We start from the raw sequence: 18,034 nt of genomic DNA, 5'->3' as shown, positions 1-18,034 counted from the left end.
GGGCTGGGTTCATGCTTAAAGAGTTCGGGTTGGGCAGCATCACACCCTCATCTTGATGCTGTGGCCGAGCAGCAAAACCAGCGGCAGGTGTTGCTGTTCCAAACCCCTCAGAGCCACGCTGTTCTTGTCCCTTCTGCTAATCACCTCGTTCGGGTCAGGTGTGGATCCTGCTCCTGAGGGGCTGCTCTGCCCTTGCCCTGTAGAATGAGAGAATGAGCAGCAGCTGAATCCAATTTGTGAAGTCCCTATTTCCTTCCCCAGCCCCTCTTCTGGTTGTGTGGAGGTTGTCCTGGACTGTTGGGGTTTCTTCTTAAAATGTTTTGTTCTGGGGTAAGTAACAGGTTTATACCTCATAAACTGTTCTTTAGGGTTGGTTATCAGTACAGAGGTACTGGAACTGTTTGGGTTGTGCTGCTCTGCCCAGCCCAGGGGTGAGTCTTGGTGCCACCTTGGGCTGGGATTTCTGCTGGTGTTTCAGGTCTTTATATCAGCAATAGTGTGGCAGGGCAGTGACTGTCCCCCTGTGCTGGGCACTGGTGAGGCCATGCCTCAAGTGCTGGGTTTGATTTTGGATTGACAAGGAAAATATTGAGCTACTGGAGCATGTCCAGAGATGGACAGTGGAGCTGGGGGAGGTCTGGAGCACAAGTCTGGTGGGGGCTCAGCCTGGAGGAGAGGAGAGCTGAGAGGACTCTCTTGCTCTCTGTAGCTCCCTGGCAGGAGGGTGCAGCTGCTAAAGGTCAGGCTCTTATCCCAGGGAACAGCCTCGAGTTGCACCAGGGCTGGTTTAGAGTGGATATTAGGAAAAATTCCTTCGTTAAAAGGGTGGTCAGGTTTTGGCACAGGCTGCTCAGGGCCATGGTGGAGTCACCCTCTCTGAAGGGATTTAAAAATGGATGTGGTGCTTAGGGTTAGCAGTGGCCTTGGCAGTGCTGGGTCAGCAGGTGACTTGGTGCCCTTGGAGCTCTCTGCCAGCCTGAACAGCGCTGTGGTGCTGCTGGTGCAGGAGAATGGAGCTAAAGGGCTGTGGCAGTGGTGTCAAAGTGCTAAGCCAGTGTGCTTCACCAGGGCTAAACAGAGTGGAATCCAAGCAAGAATACACGTTGCTGTGGATGTGTTTCCTCTTTTTTCCCTGTGCACGTGCAGGAGCTGTATTGCAGTTCTGTCTTGGTCACACAGTGGGATATAGTCTTGGACCTGGCTACAAGAGATGACTCTGAAATCTTTTTTTAGCTGTTTCTGCTTTAAATGCTCCTGGATTATTTCACTTGTTTGTCAGTGTAATTTGTCTGCCAAAGAGGTGTTTGTTCATGAACTTGCTCAGCATCTCCCATGGTAGGAGAAAAGGCTGGGGTTGTTGCTCTTTTGGGGTTTCCCTAGAGAGTTTTGTCATGTAACAGATTTAATTACTTAGTTAAGAGAGTTCCTTAAGTTCACCAGTGTAGGCTAGGAACTGTAAATGACAGAGAAAGTGAAACAAGGGGTGTGAGAGAATGAATAAAGAGGAATGAAACTGTGATCTCTCCCAGATGTTAATTTTTTTTTTTTGCGCAGCTGAACAAAGGTGCTGCCTGTCCAATATCATTTTTATTCCAAACCTTCAATATTGCAGCTGACGGCAGAAAATGTGCAGTAAAACATGGGGAGGCCACTGGGTAATATCCACTGTAAAGTGTTAATTGCCTATTGAGGCTGTAAACTATGTCAATATGCCTGGATCTGAGTTATTGACAGACTCCCATTTATTCCGGCCTCACAAAGCTGGGCTCTTTAGAACTGGGGGCTCTAATCAGTCATGCTTTACTGAACCTACCAAGAAGCACCAGTCAATAAATGTGCTTGCTGTCTTAACCCTTTGAAGTTTGTAAAATTACGAGTGGGATTGATAACATTGATTTGGGGAGAACTCTTGACAGTGGAAACCCTTTGGAAATGAAAGCTGCCTGCAGTAAATGACACCTCCTTTAGCCTGATGGTGGCTCTGGGTTTGTGGGGCTAGAGAAACCTTGGTTTTCTGTCAGCACCCGAGCTCTGGGCTGGAGGAAGGGGCTATGGCTCAGTGATAAGTGTTTGCACAGAGCAGGGTGGCAGCTAGAGCTAAAGCTGGTTGTAGTGCATTTATCACTATTGGAAATTCTGACAACTGTGGCTCATCACTTCTGATCCCATAGCTGGCAAACAGCACAGGACTGAAGCCATCAGCAGCCCATGGGATTATTTGAAAGAAACAGGGTGGTTTTCCTTATCCGCCCACTAAAACCCTCCAAACCTGCCTCTCTGGTGCTGGTGGGAGTCTGTATTTGAACATTATTGTCTTAAATGAGTGCTGATGTACAGCAGCTGTGGTGGCATTTGGGGTGGGAACAAAGCAGCAAATAGAAGGCCAGATCCTGCTCTCTGAGGGCTGTGGGGGAGAAATGCCTTTGCCTGCAACATGCAGGTTTGGAAATTTTCTGAGATAAGGGCTGGCTTGTAGAATGCTTTGAGATGAGAGACTCGTTGACATGAGAATAAAAGTTTTTGGACTTGCTGGAATTCACCTTACTGTGGGAGCTAACACAGTTGTATTGACTTACATGTGGGTTCTTTTATTTATAAAGAAGATGACTAAAGCCTGGGGATAGTTGCTCTTTATTTTCAAGGAAAATCCAAACAAATACAGATGAAAATTATCTGTGAAATCTGGAAGAGAGAAGCAAAGCAAAAGTGCCGCTGCTTGACATAATCTGTAGCAATAAAGGTTTTGGAAATTTTACAAAGACTTAGAAATGGATCAGAAAACCTTTCCCTGCTGCATTTGCTCATAAAACCCCCCTTATTTGTCTTGTATATAAATTCTGGCTAGGAATGTTTCTTCCTCAATCTTTTTCTAACTATACATAAAGTGATATTTGTCCTTTCTCATTTGCCCTGTACTTATTTTTATTTTTTTTTCCGAACTGAGGAGGTTTTATACTAAAGTATGGGATCAAGATCTTCTGGTGCTTAGAGCCCAGTACTACATGGAAAAAGAGGTGTTTTACTTGTAAATTTTTAGCATGTAGCTCCTGGTGTAGGCAAAAAGAACGTTACCTGGTCCAGGCCTTGTTAGACACAGAGATTACAGTGACCAGCTAATGTGTTTTTTAAATACTAGCAGTCTGCCTGTTCCTGGTGCTAAGTGCTATTTTAATAATACTAATTAATTTGTACTTGCTAAATTAAGTGCATCTAGGTTTCAAGCAGGGAGGTTAGACTCAGGTTAAGTATTTATTCTGCTCTTTTCCTTGTAATAGTGCAAATCTTCTCCCTGTCAGACTGAAGCTGAACATCTTGCCATTTATTAATGGATATATGCAACTAAAATCCATACTTTGAGCCTGAAAATGTGCACTTGCTGGGTTAGTCTGGTATCTGTTCTGTAAATGATAGGGACTGTTTTTTCCTTGCAGCACCAGTAGCTTTATGTGCTACAGTGTCTCTGTGGTAAATAGGTGCATTTGCAGATGCTGATATTATTCATAGGGTCTCAAAGAACTTATCATTTCAAGCAAATCAGAACTGGATTTAGTTTACTGTTTGTCTGAAATGAGCAGCTGTTTTCAATACATCCGTTGCTGTTGCAGTGTGCAGACTAATACTTAAAATAACTGTTCCCAAGCTGCAAGGAAATAAGAAATTGGTTTCATTTTCAGTTCTTTTTCAGCGATTTTTTTCTTGCCATTTATTTTGGTTTTTTCGTTTTCAAAAAGTCTATACAGATTCTTACATAAGTTACACTTTTCCAGCCTGGATGAAAATCGGAGGGATTTTGGAGAAGTTTGACTGTGTAATTCAGTTCACATCAAGCTCCACTAACCTGAGACTGGCTGTGCCTGGGTTTGGAATGAAGCAGGGTACTGCCATGCAGCAGCATCTGCTGATAGAATAGTGATTGTTGTCTGAGGAAAACTGCTCTGCCCTTGCCTATCCCAGGTGCAATGTGCTGGTACTTTTTGGGAAAAAGGTACAAGCTCTTCTCAGGAGGTTGTGGAACACAGCAGTGCTGCCTGATGGAAAGACCAGTGACCTAAGACTTACATTTCAGTGTTGATTTGATTTATCTTGTTTACATTAAGGGCGGGAGGAATTATGCTGGATAGCTGGTTTCTTTATCCCGCTTGTATTGCATGTCAAAGTGATGGGACTGCCCTCACTGCCAAAGGATGCAGGTTAAACTCAGCTAAATGAGATGTTTTGCATACAATGACAGCAAAATGCAGAGAACTTCAGGCTTGCAGCAGCCAACTGCAGGTCAAAATACTCCTGGCCAATGCCATGAACCGTTGGTGTCCATTTCTGATTGCTGGTTGTGGACAGGGGTGTATAGATTGTGTGTTCTTCATCATTCAAAGCTGTTTGTGGGATTGGAGCACAGTGTGTTTGGCTAAATAGCTGCAGTTCATTGCTCTCTTTTCTCCTGACAAAACAGACCACCAATAAAAAATTCACATTTCTGGAGTGAGGGGAAAAAACCAGGGCTGGTTACAGGGAAAGGAATGCTGGAAGTTGCAGATACAGGGGTAAGCAGGATATACAGTGCATTTCCCCCTCCTCATATTTAATGGAGAGGGATCTAGCCACGGTTTAAGATTCTGTTTTCCAGAGGCTTTTCCCATGCTGTACTGCTGTGTGATGTGACCACTAGAGAGCAGGCTTAACCTAGTAACAAGAGCTAATTAGTTCTCGGCCTCTTCATTTGCAGCTCTTCCCCAACCCCCTTCCACCTTTCTGTCTAGGCAGAGGCGACTTCCATGGTTCTCAGCTTTGCCTCCAACGCTGTGCAATCTTAGGGCTAATTAAAACGCCACAGACGGCCTGAACCCCACATTAAAATTTGATGAGGAATTGATCAGCCAAGCAAACAGGAAATTTAGCTGTGTGAGTGAAGGTAATGTTTGCTCAAATGTGTAATGAGGTCCGTGGGGAATATTTATGGGGACCTTAGTGACGGTTTCAGCACTTCCTTCTCCTTGAAGTCCTCTGACCTACCTGCCCTCTCCTTCAGAGCAGTGTAGGCACAAGGAAACCCCAAGCTGCATCAGTCAAAGGTGAGCATGTTTTGGAAGGTGGGCTATGTTTGACTTAGGTGGTTCGATATAAAGCTTTGCTAGAGGAGCTGTGGAACAGCACACTGACTTTTGCAGTTTTGCCTTTGCAATAGTACAAAAAAAAGACCCCACAAAACCCAACCAAATAACCTTTCCCATAACCCAGGAAACTTTAGTAAAATTGCTGGTGGAACTTGTTGCAGTGTGTTAGTGCATTAAATGGGTTGCTCAAAAAGGATGGGGCAGTGTGTTCCAGCAGGTGTTACCTTATCAGGTGTTGAGTTCAGGATCAGCTATAAAAGCTGTCAGCACACAGGTGTTAGGAGGAAAGGCAGGATGCTGTCAGAGAGGGCCCTCCTCAGCAGATTTTATCTATTTCTAATAATCACTCAATACAAAGTAGAAATGCATTCCATGTGCAGCAAACAGATGAACTTACCTGCTTCTTATTCATCAGCACTCATCCAAAGTACATCAGCCCATGCAGGTCTGAAGTGTTAAAACGAGCTCTTTTGGATGGATATCACCTTTAGACCTGTATCTGCAAGGCACTTCTGTTGACAACTCCTCTCAGCCTCTGGCAGGAGCTCAGCTGGACCCTGGAAGCTCTTCCCAAAGCAGAGCATTCCCACCCCGATGTGAATCTCAAGCCCAGCACGTCAGCTGGTCCCAGCTCTGCACCACCCCATGGTTTCCTTTCAGTGCCCTCAAAGCCACTTCCAGTTGTGACAGCCTCTGAAGGTGAGGCTGATGCCGGAAAGGACTTGACTTTGAGGAGGAGGAAGCTGTCTGGGTGGCTGGTCGAAGGCCTTTGGCACCAGTCAGGCAAGGAGAGAGAATCCCCTTGTTTTTACTGGGATAGGGTCAGCTCCTAGTGTGAGTCCTGCAGTCCCCGCCATTTTCACACCATTGATTTGTTCTCCTGCAGGAATGTGAGCCCAAACCCTGTTTACAGTGATGATGGGAAGAGGTGTGACTGAATATAGCCGGGGAAGTTGGCAGAGCAGTAGTGCTTCTGACTTACAATAAAATCCAGGGAAGTTTAGTCACTTGTGTCTAGAACAGCAGTGTCGCTGGGCGATTTTATGTCCTTCAAGTGTTGTAGCAACAGTAGCAATGAGATTGGTGTAAAAAGAAAGCAATTACTCTTACTTTCTAGAGGGAAACATTGAAGTGAGAAGTTTGGAAATACTAGGTTATATTCTGAAATGATCACAAAAATCTCCAGCGGCACAATGTCTAAGCTGTGTTCTTTAATAGGCCAAGGAAAGTAGATTGCTGGTCTTGTGCTCCGTGCATTGGAATAAAAAGTTGGTCTTTTGCATCTAGGTTACGGTTTACTATAGTATGTCAGACCCTTTTTGAGGAGGAGGAGGAGCAGTCTAAAAGCAGAGTCAGCACACTCCTGTCTGAGCTGGTTGTCTTGTTGCCAGGGGCTGGTGTCTGTGTGCTGCTGCACAAAGCCATGGGGACACCTAACCTGGTATGTCTTAAATATGGTCCTCCACTTAAACATTCATTTATGAGTCCAAGACTCACCAGAAGAGCAGCTGTATTTAATTCCTGTCTGCATTGGATCAGAGAATGTTTAAATGAAGGGCCTGGCAGGACATAAAACCAGACTGGAACCTGCCTCCTGTGGAGACTTGGGACATTTGGCCTGCTTTGGTTGCACAGGAAAAGTGTTGTGCAAAAAGCTAAAATGAGAACTTGAAGCAGAATCTAATTACCCATGTTTCAGTCATAAGTCACTTGTTTACATCCAGCTTTACATCTATTACTGAATGTGCTGCTTTCAACCTTGCTGACAGTTCATTCAGCTTGAGATGTAGGTTTGAACGAAATATTAACATTTCAGGGACTGTCAGTAGATCTTATTTGGCATTACTTCCATCTTGCTAATTAACAATACTGTTCATAGACTGTGGGAGGGGACACAGGATTGTATGAGAGCACATTCAATAGGCAAGCAGTGAATGCATTAATCAGGATTCTTCATCCCTTAAGGAGGTCTGCTGGGATTCTTCTGTCAGGTGTGAACTCATTTTGCCCTTGTTTACTGGGAGTGTTGCTGGAAAGTGCCAACAGTCCTGGCCTGGCTGGAGCCTCATGGCCCAAACATGAGAGACAGAAGGTTTAATTGCAGGAAGATCTGGGTGCAGGCTGAACAGCCATGTGGGAGGTGTGGCTGTATGAGGAATAATATTCTTTAGAAGTGTTTTGCACTCAATAACTCATACTTCGTTTTAATAACTGGCTGGTAACTATTGATATCAGCCTACAAAAGGCACAATTTTCCCCTGCTCCAGTCTTTGTCATCTGGTAACTTTGTTGACCATGAGTTTCATTACTAGCTTGAACTTTTTTAGGATTCTGAACAGGGTTGGATTGAGACTGCTCCTTGCTGTACTCCCTGGTAACTCTCCTTTAACAGCTACAGTTTGAGGTCAGTCTCTAAACCATTTATTTAATTCCTTTGGTGAGTAGAATATGGGGCTTTAAAGAAGAATTTAGGTACAGCTGAGTCAGAAGTCTTGGAGAAGTCCAAGTCCACTTTATTATCACAGCTGCTTCTATCAATCAGTCTTGTAATCTGGCCAAAAAAAGAAAAGAGTGGTTTGTTTAAACCAATTTTCCATGAAACATCACAATTGTAGTTCCAGTCTGCAATTCTTTATTGATAGCCCATGAATAAATCTTTTATTATTTTGTCAGTTATTAAGGCTAGACTAGCCTGGTCCACGTTGCTCTGGAGTCATCCTTAACTCTTCGCAAATGGAAATTATGTTGGCAATCCTGCAACTTTTGGCATTTATGAGGTTGTTTGCCATGATGTATTAAAAAGTTACCAGTGCACTGATGCCTTTAAAACTCTTTGGTCTCTGTTATCTTGACCTGTTGATTTAATTTTATTTTTATTATTTTTTTAACCTTTGGCAGACAGCCGAAGATAATGCAGATGACTTAGTTGCTTGATGAGAAGTCATCTGATCAAACCAAGGAGCCACAAGGCTTTGTTAAACTCTTTGATCTAGCTGTGGCATTGAGGGGATGTTTACACACATCAGTGTTTTTTGTTTCAACAAGTATCTGTGAAACACTCCTGCTTTTTCAGTGTCTCCACTGAAAGAGAGAGTAGTAGTTTTGTTGTTTGTATTTGGCTGGGAAAGAATGCTTACCTGTAGGGGGTTTGATGCTGTTTCTTTATAATAGGTTGCTTATTTATTGTCTGTTGGTATTCTGTTTATTCCATTAGTCCCCGTTCTCAGTTTTTAAAACTTGACTATTTTTTTTTTCATCTTTTAAACAGGATTTTTTTCTAATATTTTTTCATCTTTTAAACACGAATTTTTCTTTTGGCCAGCATATCATTCTTTTAAATTACTGTTTGTGTAATTACAGCTCTTTGAACACCCACTAAAAGTCCCTGAAAAATTTTCAGGTTTTGATGATATTTTCATTATTGAGCTTTATGCTCCTGGTCAGTTGTAAGTCTGAGTCTTTGGTGAAAAAATTACAAAATATAGTTGTTGCATGAATGACTGCTTGAATTCTCCTGGCTTTAATCTTTCAGTCCTATGAGTTGCATTGGTAATTTCCTCTGCTGGTAAAGCTCCTGGTTTTAAGATGCTACTGCAAGTTTATTTGAAGTATCTGCCTCCAACAAAGGACCTGTGTCAAAGGGAAGGTTTAATGTGTGATCAAGCACTGAGTTGTCTTCAGGAGCAATTAAGTGTAACAGCACCTAATGTCGGGCTGGGCAGGATCAGCCCGAGGGCAATTCCTGCACCGCTGCTCCGCTCCCTGCTCTCGCTGTCTGACTTAATAAACTTTCCATGCACAAAGTTTCAATTAGAGGCGTGCACCCTGTATTTGAGATCAAACCAGGCAGGTGGCAGTGGATCTGCCGTGGTACAAGCAGGGTCTGCTGAGGCCGGTGGGGAAGGGCCACTGGCATGTGGGGATGGATCCTGGGTGTGAGGTTTTATCTTCTTTTCTTCTGCTCTGTTGGGGCTGAATTAAATGCTCAGGAGACGCAGTTTTGTGTTTGGACTCAGTTGTTTATTAATTCTTATCTATATCACAGTCCCATAAATTGTGAGTTCTAGCTAACAAGGTAGAAAATGGCTCTGTCTCAAACTCTTTCCAAGGTCTTTTAAGCACTAGTTGTCCAGTTACGAGATGACACCTATATTATTTTCACTTTCAACCCAATAACCAACCACCCATGGTCTGCATTGCAGACCTTTTCACCCAGTTACAATACACCACCCAAACCCATGAAGAAGAACAACTCAGCCAACACCCTAAAGCCTCCATCTTACTATATACTAAAACCTTAAATCCTAAGTTTTCCACCCTGTGAGATCACACATGTCTATTCAAACCACACCCCCATAATCCCAGTGCAATCACTCAATTTTGGAAGCTTGTTCTACGGCCTCAAGTCAAATGTAGTGTTTTTCTGAGGGTCAGTGCCTGTTAGGACAGAAAGCCTAAAATTCTCAGCTTCTGGGGTTCCAACACCTGGGGCTGACTGTGCCAAATTCCACCAAAGGGTGGATTCGAACCGAACTGACCGACACCTGCCTGGCAGTGCCTTGGACAAAATGCTTCTGCCTCAAAACCCAGTGTTTCTCTCATACTGAGTGTGAAAGACTGTGTTAATTCTGTGAACATTTTGGAAAAGAAGACAATGACACCCCCAAAGTGATAATCCCAAGGCTGATATTTGAGGCACATATAATTTTAAAATGAAGGGATTTTTGTTCATTTTAACAGCAAGAGAGCTAACTTGCTTTCTGTTTTGTTTGGTGCCGGTTTTTTGTTTGTGTTTGGTTTGTTTGTTTTGAAACCACATTCCCTTTTCCCTCCCACTGCTCAAGTCTGTCTCCCTCATGAGTGTTGCTCTGCTCCAACTGAGGCACAGCAGAAATGTGAGAGGTGTCTTTGTTTTCCCATCCTGGTCTCTCACCCAAACTCTAATTGCTTCAGGAGCATTAATGAGCCTCTCATCAGCCTCCCTGTGATACTGGCAAATGTTACATTCGTTTTACAGACAGGGAATATACCTGAGCAGTCTCGCACTGATTTAATCTGTGGAACCAGGGATGAAAACTTTCATTTGTGCTGTGCTGTTTTGTATAACAGCCTTTCACACAGACCTTTTTTTTTTTTTTTTTTTTTTTTGTGAATCCACTTTCAGGAAAATGGGAAGCTGTACAGCTTCTAGCAAGTTCAGAGACAGATATACTTGGAAACAGGGATGCTGTCAAGTTGACAGTGAGCTTGATGTCAAATGGTGAGGAGCCAAAGAGTAGCACAAGGGTGCAGAGAGGCAGACAAAAAAAGTCTGAAGTGTATTTTGAAGATACCAGGGAGAGATGAGTAACAACTCCTGGGAGCAGGTATGCTGGAGCTGGCTCATCTGAGTTGAAGTAGCTCATGCTGAAGTCTCTGCAGGATAAATAAATTCCCTGTCTGGAGAAGGTGCTCGGCTCCAACACTCAGACTAAGGGCTAAGAGAATGCTTTCAATACTTTTTCATGCCTCTATGATTTTTGGTTTGGCAACGTTTCTACCTATGATCACATTTCTGGTAAATTGGAATACAGGCTCTTTTTGTGACCTAAGTTGGTAGCAGAATTCTTCTATAGACAGGGTACAGATGCTTACCAGACTGAGGCGGGATGCACCATCAAGCTTTGCAATCCTGGAACTTATAATGGATTGCCTTCTTAATCATTGTTTAGAAACTCCAGAATACAAAGTGTGCATGCTTAGACCTTTGTCTAAGCTAGGCATTAGGAATTTACTCATCAGCTGCTCCCTAGGCTGTGTGTGAGCACCAGGCCTGCAGTGCTGGGGCCTCTCAAGCTACAGGAGCTGCTTCCCAAGGCTGGGTGTAGGGACTTGGAGAAGGTGGTGGTGCAACCACAGCTGAGGTCTTGCAGGAGTTTGTTACATTGAAGTCTGTCTGTCTGTGTGAACTGGAGCTGAGCAGATGTAAAGCTCACCTTGCACACCCATGCTCAGCAATGCCTGGGAGAAGGGGCCCTCTGCAGCCTCCTCGATTTCTTTCAATCTTTTAAAAACTTGCAAGTGGAGAGAAATTGCACCAACTCTTCTTGTACATGGGGAGTCAAACTAATTAAGCAGCAGACAAATGACGACCATGTTTCTGACAGTGATATTGTCAGTAGCAGCAGTAGGAAGGTGTGAGTTTGCTTGTCCTTCCTCAGCCTCGGCCTGCGGAGTGTCCTGTCACCTGCCCTGCACGCCTCATTCCTGTGATGGATGCAGAGTTCAAACCTGCACTTCAGGTCCCTCAGTCTCTCTCTCTCTGTTGCTCCTTACCAAAAACCTTCAACAACTTTTGGAAGGACTCCTCTTGAAGGAAAGCCTCGAGAGCCCCATCTCCAAGATGTTCCCTTATGGAAGTCCTTCAGCATCCCAGGAAAGACTTACAAATGTCCTGTCATCACTTCAGATTCAGTTCTGACAAGAAGCCACAAGGGTCTCATTCATAAAAGCCTTGCACATCACATTATATGCCCACAGTTACCGTAGACATTTCTGGGCTGCAATAAACTTGTGTGACAGAAACCATTCTTCCTTTTTACAGATGACATGCCCAAATTGCTGGGTCCCATTCTCCATTGCTCTGCACCTTAGCTGGTCATATCCAGTTATGCAAACTCCTACCAGTAGCATTTCATCCTCCTGCCCAGGAGAGTTGATGTGGCAGCACTGAAAGGCAGTGGAGAATTAGTTATATTGCTTCCCTCTTCTCCCAAAGTGAACATTTCAAAGCTGATCATTTCAGACATAAATGAAGGTGTGGGATTTGAAGATGGCTTGGATAAATGCTTTATGTTGTGTGTGACCTCTAAAAATGAAGGGACAAACTTGGTGCAGAGTGGGAAGTTGCAGAGCAGTAATTAGCAGGGGAAGGGTCAACCTGTTTGTCAGAAGTACAGAATTAGATTGGAGGAGGCATTTTGGCCATGGGGCCTTCCTTAGGCTAAAGAAGAACAGGATGTTGTTTAGTTTTGCTGTGTCCCAGTTTCACCATGCCCTGAGGAAGACCCCCAAGGCTGAAACCTTATTTCTAATTGTTTTATAAATGACTTTTTCTTCCCTTTTTGGCGTTCAAGATGACACCAACTCTGAACAGGAGAGTTTCCGTTGGATAGACGTTTCCTGAACAAAGGAAGAATATTCAATATTTAAATAGTTACTAATTTGTTGAGATTTTCCTAGTTTTCTTCCATTTTCTTTTTTCCTTGCTAGGCTAATTGTATGGCTTATCTCGCATCTAATGTGGTCCGTATGAATATCTCGGCCAGAAGGACTAAAAATTCCAAATAAATAGGCAGAAATACTAAATGACTTTCAGGATGTGTTTTGTTTCCTTTAGGCTTGCTGGGCAAATTACTTATTTGGAAAACTGAATTTTATACCAACATCTATAGAACTTTTAATGCTTTTTTAAGATGTCTACACTATAGGCACAGGGTCTGCTATGGTGGTAGGTAGGGTGGGATTTATTTTTTTTGTAGCTGTTAATATTAAGCCATGACTGAGACGTGTTCCTGTGCAGGAAATTTCTTAGGGTGTTTTATAGCAGATTCTCAGTCTCATGAGGAACAGAAAAGTTTGAGAAGCTGAAACATCCAGGATTCTGAAATCTCTGCTGCAACTTCTGAAATACAGCCACTGTCTTCAGAATCTGGTGACTGGCAAAGGATCTAGAAATTTTGAGTAAGTGGGAGAACAATGTATAATTTCAACATATATAATAAAAGCAGTCATTAGAAACATGGTAAATTAATTTCTAACAAATTGTGAGATTGTATCTTATTAGCTTAGACTATTTTAAATCCCATATGTTTGTGGAAGGTCTAGAACATCTGAATGGGAATTTCGTGTTTTCCATACACTTTGATCTCCTTTCTTCATCAAAGATCAATTCCCAACACTTAAGACCTCAGTAACTATAATGATTTGAATTTTTAGGGTGTCACTTGATTAATGGTTGTGAAAATGCCTCATATTACTCCTTTTGCCTTTAAAAACTGCTTTATATTTGATGATTTTTTTTTCCTTCTTAAAGGCAATCACCTTTTTGCTGCTTTGCCTACAGGTACTCTTAAGTCAGAGTTTTGTGTCATTGGTCACTGTGTGAGGTAGCCCATCTATACAGCAGCACTTCAAAAAGTGAAATTTTTGGGGAAAACACTTCCCCACTAATTACCTTTCCCTTCTTTGCTTCTAACTGGCCATACTGAAAGGGAACTTCCTTTCTAAGACTGGAATTGTAGGAATTGGATATCTCATGACCGTAGCATCCTACTGATGAAATGTTCCCTGATTTTACACTTTCATTGAAATATTTTTAAGCAATCACTGGCTTTAGTTGAGTATTTCTGACCACCATTTGACAATCCTTTCAAGGCCTAAGGTAAGCATCTTTCCAGAAGCCCAGTTCAGCTGTTTTTGGGTAGGCACAACTTCAACAGGGCTTTTCCCTGACGAAAGGCAGTGTGGGCAGACACTTTTGTAACATTTATTGAGCAGCATGCAAAAATTCCTGCCAGAATTGCAAGCTGAAATACAAAATAAGGTGAAGTAAAAGCCAGAACCAACATGAACCGATGCCACATCATATAAAAATGTGTTGTGCATTGCCCAGGTTGTCCTTTGGGAAGAATAGCTTCCACAGGGTCAAGAGAGCTGTGGGAGAAAACTGCCCTGGCAGCCCTTGGAGTGCTCACAGCAGGTATTTATAGAATGCTTAGATCTGTAAGTAGAGGCCATATGACAACACTAAGTAAAATATTATCAAAGATGACATGAATCCTGGTGTTTAATGAATCTAGTAACCAGCTTTGCAACTTTTTTTTTTTAACATTTATTTTGACATAAGTGTAATTCTCTGATAAGTGGGAAGAAACTCCAAATGTTGCCTCAAGCTATTGTGGCAGATCTGGAGTGGTGCAGCCAAGTAGGCGTGAGGGTTTGTAGATCACAAAATGGGGCTTTTTCACAGGTCCTGCATTTTATTTAGAAACATACCCAAAGGCATCAGTGACTATAAGGCTCAGAGGAGTCATTAGACTGTATTGTCTGATTTCTGTCTAAGTGGGACCATATAAAAGCATCCAAAGCAGTATCCCAAACTTCATTTCAAGCAGATGTCAAAAGATTTGCCTCAAAACATTCCCTTTTTTATTTTTTTGCTCAACACCTGACCTAAAACAGCCACAGCCCAAGAGTAAGGTCTGTGTGTGCTACTGGTGTGTGGAGGAAATAATACCTTGAAAACCTCTGAGATTAGATTCAGGATGGGGAAAAGAAAATCATTTCAGTTATGCTAAATGTCTTGTTCATACTGGAAACGGCAGTTCAGAGTGAGGAAGGTACTTTAATCAAAGACTGCAGCTTTTGTGGGGGGAAATCAGGGATTTGGGCACCTGAGATACTGTTCTTGGGAGGTGCTGTAGCAGAGCAGGAGGTGTAATTCAATATTAAACTCTTTAGCAAATCACTCTGCTTCCCCTAGAACATGCTGAAATGCTTAAACTTGCTTCTAACTGATGGGGAAGAAAAATGCTTCCTTCTGTCTGCTCTCTGTGCATGTGGAAGTCTTCAATTTGGCTGAAATTGCTGGAGTGAAGGTAGAAAAACTGCTGGTTTTTTAAGCAGCCAAATCGTTATAGCCAAAATACCTAAACTATGGCAAAGGAAATAGAGGAAAGACCTGTGTGTATCTGTTTGGATAATCTCAGTAAGAAGAGTGAAATTCTTCCTAAATGTTGAAGGGAAGATGTTTGGGCTACTGGCCAAAACTAAGAAAGTTCATATTTTTCCAGATTTGTGAAAAATGAAAAATTTTATGCTTCTGCTTCAATTTATTTTTGTTGCAATTCATCACTAATGCAAAATGTACTATTTATTGCCTAAGAGTGTTTTTCCTACAGACATGGCATAATAACTTTACCAAAAAGTTTAGCGTCTGTGAGTTAAAAATGCATATGAGGATTTACTTTTTGTTCCCTCAGTGAATGCTGCTGCTGTTCTTATCTAACAAAACTGCTTTTTGCATTGACAGAAATGGTGAAAAATGACCCAATTTCCAGTTATTTACCCAAACTAGCTTTAGTTCCACACTTGATTTACAAACATAGATCACAGGACCACAGTTTTTAAGCTCAGGCTTAACTTTACATTTGCGAATAGCTTTTATTGACTTCAGTGGAGCTACTTGTGTGGAAATCTGAGGATGTCATTAGGTGCTCAGCAGGCTGAGTTGCAGAAAGGTGGAGTGGCCTTGTCTGGAAAGCCCTGGGCTCCCAGCTTGGATGTGCAACAGGCTTCCTTTATGATCTGAAATTAACTACTCTGTGTGACATGATTCCCATTTCCACCTTGGTCCCCAGTTCTTTCTTGCTCACTTCTGGTCTTTAACTTACTCTGATCATAAGTTCCTTAAGATGGAAAATTTCTTGGTGAAAACCACTGAGGAACGTCAGGTATTGAGCGTGTGTAGATGCATCTGTAGGAAAGGTGGTTTCGCTCTGTGTTTTATTCCATTTCTTTTCCATGGAGAGTGTGTGTGCCCACTTGGTGAGGTTTGCTAGCACATATGGGCCCGTTCCCTCTTTCAGGCATAAATATGATGCAGTGCCTGGTGCACTGAAACCTTGCTCCCCTCTGGAACACGGATACACTTTTAATTTCCCCTCTGTGACTGTCATTAAGGGAGCTCTGGTTTTATTTTCTGTGCTAGATACCAAATTTAAAAAGTTAAAAGTTTAATAAAATAATAAATCTAATTCAAATTAATCTTGAAATACTGAAGTGCCTCTGTATTCACCCATGCGATCTTTCCTATTAATCCAACAAAAGTCCTTCTTCAGTAAGCAATTCTGTTTCCTGTTTTTTACCCTCATCCACAATAAGCACCTACATTTGTTTCTTCTTTTCCTTCTAGCCTAAAGATAATTCATTAAAGTAGCTCTCCCTCCCCTTTTTTTGATCCACCTCTCCACGTCCTAACACCCCCCTAAAAAACACCATCAATATTTCATAAACTTACAGTGACAAATGTATTTTAATGTGGTCCACTGAGAACCTGAGATTGATTGGCCTCTCAGAAATATGACACGTTTCAAAGCAGGATATTCATGGAGTGTTTTAGTGCCTACATTAGTCAGAGAGAAGCAGCACCTAAATTTATCATAGTTATGGCTTTCTCGGTATCCATTTTCTTTTAGCCGCTGACAGCAAGTATCTGAATGGTCCCTATTGATTGGCTTTGTGGTTCTGTCTTTAAAATGCATTGGCTGTGGGGGTTTTCAGATCAAATTAAGTCCGGGCTTCCTGGAGTTGGTGCCTATCTACAGCACAAGTGTGGACAAAGCTGGCTTCATTCATGCTGATTTCCATTCACCAGGGCGTGCGGGGAGGGAGACCCGAAATCTCTGTTGATAGTGTGGGTGAACTGAGCCCTCTTTGAAAGAAAAGGATTCCTGATTCCGGGAGGAAGCAGCAAGGAGAGATAGGGACAGGAAACACCTCTTGGCTCTGTTTAGGTGCTAATAGGCCAGTGTTCCTGTCCTGATGGTGCCTGGCAGGACTGGGGCTTGGGAGAAAGCTGAGAGGTCTCATCATCAGCTCTGCTGGGAATCCCTGATCACAAGGAGACTTATCTGATGGGCTGTGCAGAGAGTCTGTGCTGTTCTGGTCCCATTCTGAGCAGGAGACTCCCATGTCACAGACAATCCCAGTGCCATGCAGAGGTGGCAGGGAGTTTTCAGCGTGGTGGCCAAATTTTAAGATTGCAAAGAAAAATGGGTTTTGTGCTGATAGAGGTTATTGCATTGTTTCAAATGCTCAGCCAAAGGAGATGTTTTATGCAGTTTTAACTTTGTAAATATCAGTTTAGTGCAAGTAAATTGCTTACTGTTGTTGTTTTACCTATATAGAAGGTCTTAAAAGTTGTAGCCTGCCACCGCCTTTTTATTTTTCCCCTCTAAATATATTGATCATATTTATGAAAATGTTTGACTGACTTACATTTAAGTTCTATGACACTGATTTGGTAAATACATAATTGCTTACCAACAGCCCTTTTCCTTGATATGTGTTGTAAGTCTGGGGCAGAAAAAATGTGAGTGATGAATACATTTTAATTGACAGAATAGTCCTGCAGGCATCGTGCTGTATGAGGTATTTTTGTGCTTGAATCATTTTAAATTCCTATTTTCTCCACTCCTACCCCTGTTCCCCTTTTCAGTTTATCAGTGTCATCAATCTAATGCCCTTCATGAATGCAAACCCCATTTTTAAAAAGCAAGCAAAATAATTAACTCTTGGGTTATGCCTCAGCACATTGTTCAACTTGGCTTCAGATTTTACTCTCATCTCTACAACAGGAACTTACAGGAGTTTTGGCAGTGACTGAAGGTGGAAAATCAGAATGATTGCATTCATTAGGAGGGCAGAAAAATACCTTTTTCATAGTTCGTAGATCCATGGGATTTGAGGCCAAGAGGGACCCCTGGATTGTCCCTCTCACTGTGTATCGTAGGGCATTGCATTTCTCCTGCTTACCACAGTATTGATTCCATTAGCTTTTGTATGAACTACAGTGTAACTTGTGTCTGCCTAAAGCAGGTATTCCAGACAGCATCCTTTTCTTGATTTCAATGTATTAAAAGCTGGAGAATACCTCACAGTGTTTAAAAAGAAAACAAAAAAAACCCCAAAACATTGTGCCTAGTTTTAAATTTAAATCAGTCTGGCTTCAGTTTCCAGCCATTAGTTTTTGTTATGCCTCTCTCTGATAGATTAATGAGCCATTTAATACCCTTTGTTTTCTCCCCATGAAGGTACTTATACACTAATCAAGTTACCTCTCAATCTTCGTTGATAGGCTAAATAGATTGAGCTCTTTCAGC

At 42.4% G+C, this 18,034-nt stretch overlaps 1 long non-coding RNA gene across 3 annotated transcripts in view; it reads left to right on the top strand.

Moving 5' to 3' along the window:
• Positions 1-272: 272 nt before the first annotated feature.
• Positions 273-18,034, top strand: part of LOC136298434 (uncharacterized) — a 48,270-nt gene continuing 30,508 nt past the window's right edge. For all 3 annotated transcript variants that reach the window (XR_010723311.1, XR_010723310.1, XR_010723309.1), the window contains exon 1: positions 273-330. This is a non-coding gene — a long non-coding RNA (uncharacterized lncRNA). The remainder of the gene's footprint in view (positions 331-18,034) is intronic.

Source organism: Chamaea fasciata, unplaced genomic scaffold (assembly GCF_029207755.1).
Source record: "Chamaea fasciata isolate MVZ Bird 193981 ecotype frontalis unplaced genomic scaffold, bChaFas1.0.hap1 SCAF_17, whole genome shotgun sequence".
Lineage (NCBI taxonomy): Eukaryota > Metazoa > Chordata > Aves > Passeriformes > Sylviidae > Chamaea > Chamaea fasciata.
The sequence above is the reverse complement of the archived record's forward strand: the minus strand, read 5'-3'. Positions and strand labels throughout refer to the sequence as shown.